The sequence below is a fragment of the Lepus europaeus genome, chromosome 1 (assembly GCF_033115175.1).
Source record: "Lepus europaeus isolate LE1 chromosome 1, mLepTim1.pri, whole genome shotgun sequence".
Lineage (NCBI taxonomy): Eukaryota > Metazoa > Chordata > Mammalia > Lagomorpha > Leporidae > Lepus > Lepus europaeus.
In genome coordinates, this window is record NC_084827.1 from 92,750,253 (window position 1) to 92,759,964 (window position 9,712).

Consider the following 9,712-nt stretch of genomic DNA (forward strand, 5'->3'; position numbering starts at 1 on the left):
CAGCTCTGAAGAAACTGGAACCATGAAATGAAGAAAGAAAGTAATGAAGTCTCCAGAGTTTGGGCTTCTACCAACAGAGCCTCTGCCTACTATGCCCCTTCTCAGCTGCAATCCAGATGCCAAAGCAACAATGAAAACTTATCAGTGACTGAACAGGGGAATGCTCAGTGCAACCTGTGGGGTCTTTTGGGACATAGCTGGCTCCTTTTTTCCCCATTTGGCATAAATGGTACCCTGTTGTAACAAGGGTTCCTAAGTTGCCAAAAAATAAAAAATAAATAAAAATGTAAAAGAAGAAAGAAAATTATTATTGTTTAGTTGAGATTACTATTCTTTTCTTTTGACAAATTCATAGTGAAGAAAAATCAACCCACATGGCCCAGAGAATGTGGGAAGCCATTGACATGACACTTATTCTTGGGAAGCTTATAATTTATTGGAGGGAAGGGTGATGCTTTTGCAGAGAGATCCCTCTGAGGCCACATGCTCTTCCTTGTTAATACACCCATATGTTTTCTACCCTGAGAAGCCTTCAACTATGCTCATATTGCTAGTTTTATGGTCTTTGTTCAACAGTGCTCCAACCTTATCTGTAGTATAGAATTGGGCTCGGACAATTGTCAGCATACAACATGGAGGACATCAAGCAAGATCAGGTCCTGAATAGAAAGATGAATTGTCAAAGATGAGGCACAAAAAGCATAGCATTAGATACAGCTGGAGATGGATTCAAGTCTGCCTCTGCCAAATTATTCCAGCTATCAGAAATACAGTGTCCTCAAATAGGCTTGTTGTGATGAGTTCACAATAAAGATTGGTCCATGGTGAAAATTCCAGGGCCCAGGGAAATTTCTTTCCTCCAAAATAGTAAAGCACAACATGCTTTAACAGAAACTAAGATTGATGCCATGATGGCTTTGTCAAAGGTTCTCTTCACAGGAAGGTGTATAGAAGCCCTATTTTTGGAAAGCAGGGTAATTTGTGATACAGATTCATTATCTGCCTGTCTGAACAAAAAAAAAATTCTTCCTTTACCTCTAGCAAAACTACTAATTGCTTTATATTTTTGTTTACTTTCTATTTTTACAGCCAAGTTCTCATGTTAATGTTTTGAAATTGAAACACTTTTCTGTTATCATAAAGAAGCTTGTAGAAATTCTGCTGATTCCAAGAAATGCGATCTTAGTATTGGCATCTAAACATCATTTTTGATATGTAGAGGTTTGGGAGCATGTTTTTATAATGCATCACAATATGCTAACAATGTGTGTTCCGGTTTAGATTTTCTCTGAAAACCTGCCCATTGTTGGTGGCTAAGACAAAATATGACTTTGATGTTAGTTTCACATTGATAAGGCTCAAAGCAAGAAAACAATCGTACTTGGCCCCATCAACTGATACTGTCTCTGAAAAATTAGGCAAACCTTGGGAAATAGAGTGTGCCTTGACTTTCACAAGAGTTATTAGAAATTCTGTAACAAACACAGCCTACTTCCAAACAGTTGACAGAGTTAAAAAATACTGGAATGAAATCTTGATACCTTCTGTGATCCATGCTTTTATTAGAGCCATGGTTATTGATTTTCATATTTCCACCGTTTTAATGTCATCTTGATTTGGATACATGGGTGCTAGTGGCCTGAAATTGATTGAGAATGATGCTAAGAAAAATTATAAAGCAGGAAAATGTATTCTGATTGCCCTTCCCTGCCTTTCTTTAGGTATCCTTTCTCCCATGTCAACTACTCACCCACTAGGCTTTCCAGGACCTGCCTGATATTTAGGGCCCCCATTAACGTTGCACTGGCTTCCCTGGCAAATGCTTAATGTCCAAATCCAGTGAAGCTTAACTGCTGGCATGCCATTTCTCAGCCGTTGTATAGTGACGATTTATTACTGTGATTTATAAAATTCATTCTGTTGGATGAAAGAGCCCTACTATTTTAATAAACTATCTCACCCTCTCTTAGAACACTCTTTACTTTTCTGCTCTTTGGAAAATTCAGTTCACCCAATTCAAATATTTTTTTTCATCTTTTTTTGATTTCTCCTAGAAATAATCAGTTACCTTTTATTCTGTGCCCCCATAATACTTTAGGTAGTGTATTAATTTTCCATTGCTATCACTATATCTAAGGCTGAGTAAAATATGAAGAAAAGCAGTTCATTTGACTCATAGTTTTGAAGGTTGCAAGTACAAATGATGTGGCACCATATTTGACTAGAGCCTCCTGGCTGGATCACATACGTGCTGATGGTATTGTGGAGGAGTGATCGCTTGGTGAGATAGGAAGTCAGAAACAAGGAGGAGTCAGTCTCACTCTTTTATAAAAAACAGTTCTTGCAAGAATCAACTGAAATTCCAAAAAACCTACCTCCGCCTCTTCTAAGGAAGCTGTTCCAAAGATCTGATCACCTCTCACTGGGCCCCAATACCTCTCAACATTGACACACTGAGGACCGAGCTTCCAACACATGAATTATGGAAGACAAACTGAGCAAAATCCAAACCATGTCAAATAGTCTCTCCTACTTCTTTCAAAACTTTAAAATGAAAACTTTATGGAATCAACCCAAATAGCCATCAACTGATTACTATATAAAGAAAATGTGGTATATATACATAGTGAAATACTACTGAGCCATAAAAAATGAAATCTTGACTTTTGTAACAAAATAGATGTAAATGGAGACCATTATGTTTAGTGATAAAGCCACACCCCAAACACAAATATCATGTTTTCTCTTATTTGTAGCAGCTAATATATAGAGTCCAAAAAGAAATTGAATGCATAAGACTGAAATTGGGAGGCCAGAACTGTGGCTGAGCAGGTTAAGTTGCTCTCTGCAGCACCAGCATCCCAAATGGGTGCCAGTTTGTGTCCCAGCTGCTCCACTGCTTATCCAGTTCCCTGCTAATGTGCCTGGAAAAGCAACGCAAGATGGCCAAAGTACTTGGCACTTTCACCCATGTGTGGGACTGTGAGGAAGCCCCTGGTTCCTGGCTTCAGCCTGGCCCTGCACTAGCTGTTGCAACCATTTGGGGAGTGAACCAGTGAGTGAATGGAAGACTTCTCTCTTGGTCTCTGCCTCTCCCTCTTAGTAACTCTACCTTTCAAATAATAAAGAAATCTTTTTTTAAAAAAAAGATTGATTGAAATTGACATCTTGTGATTTGATTATTTTTACAGCCTTGTCTATATTCCTGTGGAATTGTGGTTTTTCTGATTTTACATGTTGAACAATATATTTAGTGGAGCATTAAACCTGTGATTATAAAAAAATTATAAAAGAAATTGAAACTATATTATTGCAAAAATTAAAAGAAAGGAGGAAGGGCACTAGCATTCTGGTGCAGCAGGTTAATGCCCTGGCCTGAAGCACCTGCATCCCATATGGGCTCTAGTTCAGGAGCCCGCTGCTCAACTTACTATCCAGTTCTCTGCTATGACCTGGGAAAGCAGTAGAAAATGGTCCAAGCCCTTGGGGCCCTGCATCCATGAGGGAGACCCAGAAGAAGCTCCTGGCTCCTGGCTTCAGATCGGCGAAGCTCCAGCCATTGCGGCCAATTGGGAAGTTAACCATAAGATGGAAGACCTTTCTCTCTCTCTCTCTCTCTCTCTCTCTCTCTCTCTCTCTCTCCCTCTGTGTGTGTGTGTGTGTGTGTAACTCTGACTTTCAAATAAATAAATAAATCTTTAAAAAAAAAAAAGAAGGAAGGAGGAGTTAGGGAGGGAAGGAGGAAAGTACAGTTATGTTTTTAAAATGCATCTATAAAATGCATGAAATTTGTTTTCTTTATATGAATAAAAATAAAATATAAAAAGAAAAAAGATCTTATAATTTTATTGTATTATTTGGGGGATTTTCATGGTCCTCTTTTTCCCATTGCATTCTTGAGAATTTCAAAAACTGAATTTTCAGTGTATTTGTTCCTATATTTCCACTAGCCATTAAGTATGTGACAATGTGAATTTAAAGTCCTATTGCTTCTCACACAATATTCAGTCTTTGAGAGGCTGGAGTGAAAATAATGTGGCATCAATCCACAATAAATGATACTTTGGGCAGATCTTTTTTCCTGGATACAAATCTGAGTACAACAATTTGAATAAAGTTGTAGCCAGCTGTACCACAAGCATTAAAAGCCCTGTGAATAAAAACCAACAACCAGGAATCTACTTTTCTCAGGGCTATTTCACTGATGAGACAGATCCCATATCATTGCTCACTTTCATGCCAGATAAGACTGAGCTCCACAATGTTCCTATCTAAGAACTTGATATTCCAACTTTCCTCTGAATAAATAATATATTCTTTTTTTATAAAATATTTTATTTGAGAGATTAGTTACAGACAGATAGAGGGAAAGACAGAGAAAGGTCTTTCATTCACTAGTTCATTCCCCAAATGGCTGCAATGGCCGGAGTTGGGCTTCTGAGCCTCCCACCTCAGTGCAGGGGCCCAAGGACTTGGGATATCCTCCACTGCTTTCCCATGCCATAATCAGAGAGCTGGGTGGGAAGAGAAGCAGCTGGGACACAATCTGGCACCCATATGGGATGCTGGGGCCGCAGGCAGAGGCTTAGCATACTATAGCACAGTGCTAGCCCCGAAATAATATATTCTTAAATAACACAAAAATGATATATTTTATCATATAATCTACAAGCAGACATCAAAAAGTTTGGTGAAAAATAAAATTAAAACATAAGTATTTTGATGGAGAAATTTTGAAATCCATGTACAGTTTTTCCATAATATACCTTTTCCACTAATCTTTTGAAGATGCTTTGAGTTCTTTTTTTTTTTTTTTTGACAGGCAGAGTTAGACAGTGAGAGAGAAAAAGACAAAGAGAAAGGTCTTCCTTCCGTTGGTTCACCCCCAAATGGCTGTTATGGCCGGCGCGCTGTGCCAATCCGAAGCCAGGAGCCAGGGCTTCCTCCTGGTCTCCCATGCAGGTGCAGGGCCCAAGCACTTAGGCCATCCTCCACTGCCTTCCCAGGCCACAGCAGAAAGCTGGACTGGAAGAGGAGCAACCGGGACAGAATCTGGCGCCCCAACCGGGACTAAAACCCAGGGTGCAGGTGACATTATGTTCATTTTCTAAGTTTTTGTTTGTTTGTTTGTTTTCCAAAATGATGGCAATGTGTGATTCTAAAATCTAACCAGCCAGGGGGTGAAAACAAGTCTGGGATTGAGCAGGCCTTTCTTTACTGCCTCCTTCCAAATCCAATCACATCAGCAGTCATCCACATCATTAGGTAGTTTAGGCTTTGACCAAAGACATTCCCCAGGGTGAAGTTACACTTCAAACATAAGTTAGAAGAATCTATGTAAGAAGAGACATTCTCATCATTCATAGAGATGTGATTACCTCCAGAGTAAAAAGAAACAAAAGGTTAATACATTTCCATCCCTCATCACCAAAATTGCCTAACTCCATGTTGTAATCCATGTTGTAATTTGACAAGAAAATCATGATGACAGGTTCCAATGCTGATACTCTGCTGCATATTCTTTCCTCTTGCTCTAGGAAACCATGCTAACTATTTTTGTATTTTAGTTGTGCCCTGTAATCACAAAAACAAAATCTAGACTTTTGTGGGAAGTTAGACATGAGAAACAGATCATGTTGATAGTCTTTGAAGCATTTGGTTTGGCAGAGATAGTGGTATAATTCCTAAATATTTCCAGAAATAAATATAGCATGTTGAAATGTGCAATATTTGGGATTGTGGTTAAGAAAGACATAATATATGTCAAACAAATATGGAAATAAAACCATCTGGTCTTACGAATACGCTCTAGCGTATTCCAAACCTACCTGTTATGCACTCTGTTTCTTTCTCTTGTGTTCCAGATGTCTTTCTTCAACCAGTTTCTTTGTGTGCTTATTTAATTAGCTTTATTATCATCTAACTCCATATGTTTGTAATCTTTAGCTTAAAATATTTCTGCTAGAGTACCTTGTATCCCATTTTCCAAATTTCTTTAATGAATTCCTTCAGTTTTACTTTTAATCACATCCTTTCTAGGATCCGGCCACCCATTATCTTAGATAAGTACAATCTTTTTCCCCCCTGGCATCTTCTTTGCATCATATGTGAAGATGGCAGCATAAGGGGTCAAATGAACACATGATTCATTAGCCATGTTTAGAATTTTGTACAAGTACAGGTTAATTCTCTGAGCCTCAATTGTTCTTATCCATTCAGTCTATTTTATTCACTACACCAAAAATAACTGATGCAAACTAGTAACCTATGACTCCATTCCTACCTACTTTGTGACTGCTTCATCCCATCAAAAGCTCTGAAATCATACGGTGCTCTAAGACCCATCCTTCCTGTCTGTCACAGGCTTGCCTCTGTGTGTCTCCCTGCTTTCTGTATCCCTCTGGAATGGTATTTGTGTTGTCTGAGGATTCTGAAGGTGGTATCTAGGCCAACACTGCCCACTGTTTCCTTCCATAGGCTTCAAAGCCCAAGGCTTGAGAGTGTCCATATCTATAACGAAGTTTCTGATTGCCAAAGCTAAAGACCCAGAGAGAACCAATAAAATGGATGCTATTTTCACTGTACCAGTACTACAACCTCCCCTACTACCTCTTCTCTTGCAAAAACAACCCATTCCTATTGCTGTTGACAATTTCTACCTCACTGTCCCATGGAGGTGTTAGAGAATGAGCTCATTTGACTTCCATTTGCTTTGTTATGATACCCTCAACTCTAAGACCTGTCCAGGCTGCATAGAGATGGAATTAGGGTCCACTCAATAGACATCAAGTTGTTCTTGGAGTGATTCCTATATGCTTTCATAAATAACATCTTGACTGTTTTCCCTTTGAAGGAGCTTCTTGCCTCACACTGGCCTCCCCCCAATTTAAGAGATCTCTTTCACATCCTGTTTCCTTATTTTCCAGCCACAGGAAGAACAATGTTCAGTCTTTGTTTAGGCTCAAGTTGTGATTCTTGCTATAGGTAAATTACCAATTAGAGCAACTATCTTGTGATGTTATTTTCAGATTAATCAGATACAGTGTGTGTAATACCCTCTCAAATGCATCTGGGGAAGAGAAAAATGGTTCCAGAGAAAAAGCAGGAGCCCCAGGACATGTGTTGCAGACCTGTCACACCACATCCCAGGAGCTCAACAGTACTCCAGAGTGTGTGCATGATGCCCAAGAGTAAACTCAGAAAGAAATAAAATTGTTGTTTGGTGTAATTGTACACCAGGCATGCCTACCCCACAGACTTTCTTCACTTGAGTATGATCCAAGAGAAGCAAGAAAACTCCCTAAGGGAAAGAACCTTGAAAACAGGCCCAGAGACATCTCAACAATGACCGACTTGTACCTACCTGAGCATGGAGTTGGAGGCTGGATAAAGAAGGTCTGGGATAAATCCCAAACAAGTTTACATTTTGTCTTCCTTCAGACAATGGAAACTTGAAATAGAAAGATTACACTGAGTCATAAACCATATTTATTGCACCCTTCCAAAAGAAAAATATAATCATCTATCAATTTACCATCCTGGATACCAAAATCCATGGATGATCAAGTAATTTTTATAAAATGGCACAGTATTCTCATGTAACAGGTGCATATGCACCTATGTATTTCAAATCATCTCTAAATTACATATTATATCTAATACAACACAAATACTACACAGCCATTATACTGTATTGTTTAGGATATAATAACAAAGGGAAGATGTTTCTACCTGTCCAAAACCAATAAAGTTTTTTTTTCAAACACTTTCAATCCATAGTTGGTTGAATACATGGTCCTTCTTACCTGGCCTCCTTGGCCCCAGTGTTGTTCATCTCCAGTCTTCTGAATTGATCTTCCTATCTCAGGCCTAGAATGTCCTTTTCACCATCTCTATGTTGGGAAAAATCCTTTCCAGGTTTTCAAACCATACTTTACACTGAAATATGCCAAGGATAGAATTTTAAGTTTTCTCTGTGAAATTCTTCAGATTCTGAAGGTGTAATTACTTATATATTCATTAACCAAATATTTACCAAGCATCCACAATGTATCAGGTCCTGTGTTAGGTACTGATAATTCAGCAATGAACGTAATAGTTTATGTGTGTGCATATGTATACATCTAAGAATTGTGTGTCTGTGTGTGTGGTGTGTGTGGTTGTATATGATGAGTGATATGAGAGAGGGAAGAGGAAAGTAGAGGTGTGAATTATAGAGAAGATCTTGCTTTTGGAGAGCAATGGGGGTTGGCTTGCTCAATATTCAATCCATTCTACATTTCAAGTACAAAGTGGTTAGATTGCTAAAATATGCCTGCATTATTTAGGATATGGCAAGGATATTATAAACACAATTCCAACAAAATGATTCGTGTTTTTTTTTAAATCTTGTGAACATATAAAGTGGTTAAATGGACTTTGCTCCACAAAGTTATTGAGGAATCCAGAGTAACTAAATAGTTCACCTCCCTGGCCTTGTTGACATCTGTGTGGTTGGAGCTGGACCAATTTCCAGCCAAAAATAAATGGAAAGTGTGGACAATGTACGAACATTGCCTTAAGGTATATATTACTTCTTCTCACATTCTCTCGGACAGAATGTAGACATATAGCAACACAGAAATGCAGGGGAGGTTTGAAAACAATCTCACCTAGTCATGAACTCAAGAGGGAGAAAATTGAATCTATGACAACTAACTAGTACTTTTGTTAAAATATTTCCTGGCATTGTTTGCCATGAAATTCTAAGATATAATCTTAGTTTAGGTAAGATTCATTGAGCAAAGAAGCAATTTGAGGCACTTTCATGTGCAGGTTATGGTAAAGGCAGCCTGGTTTTGAGAAATAGCAAGGGTAGCCATGACTTTCTAGTACCACAGATAACAATGGCATATTTCTGATGCCATAATAATTTCTGTTTATGGAAAAAGCAGCAGCTCCTCTGGTCCAATTCTATTGCATGGATTTGGAAATGCTTCCTGGAAACTAACATGGAGTTTTTGTTTTGTTTTGTTTTGTTTTGTTTTGTTTTGTTTACTCTTTTAGTGGTTCTGTAAGTCATGGAATACCATATAATAACTCTCTGCTTAAGAAAAATGGATTCTGAACTAAACTCTGAGCAACATGCTTTCTATGTCTTCTGACTCCTTGAAGATTTCTCATTCACATTTTCACAACGCACATACAGTGTACATTGAATTCCAAAATCATTCAGTAAGAGATGTGTCAGTGTATGGATCCACCAAGGATGTAGGAAAAAGTATTACTTTTTTTAATGCATCTAAACTCCTACTGTTTTTTTTTTAATTATTATTTATTTGAAAGAGTTACACAGAGAGAGGAGAGGCAGAGAGAGAGAGAGAAAACTCTAGAAGAACTGACTTACTTAGGCTAAAAATTTTATTCATACCAGAATATGAAAATGAGCTGTGGATGTCCAATTTGTAGCATTTACTTCTTCCTTTTCAGGACATAGCCTGAAGAAAAGAAGTAAAAGCATTTACGAGTGATAATCTTCCTCTTTTATCAAAATGAAGCTTTTATGTCTTTGTGTTTTAGTTCTATGATCTTAATTTAGGCAAGAAAGTCAAGTGCAGAGTGTAAAATGTGAGGCATGGCTCAGCACTCCAAGTGCAGATTGGTAGACCCTGACATGGTCCTGTCATGCTGCTTCTTAAATGCCATGGGTCTTAAACCCTTCTTACTTCCAGCC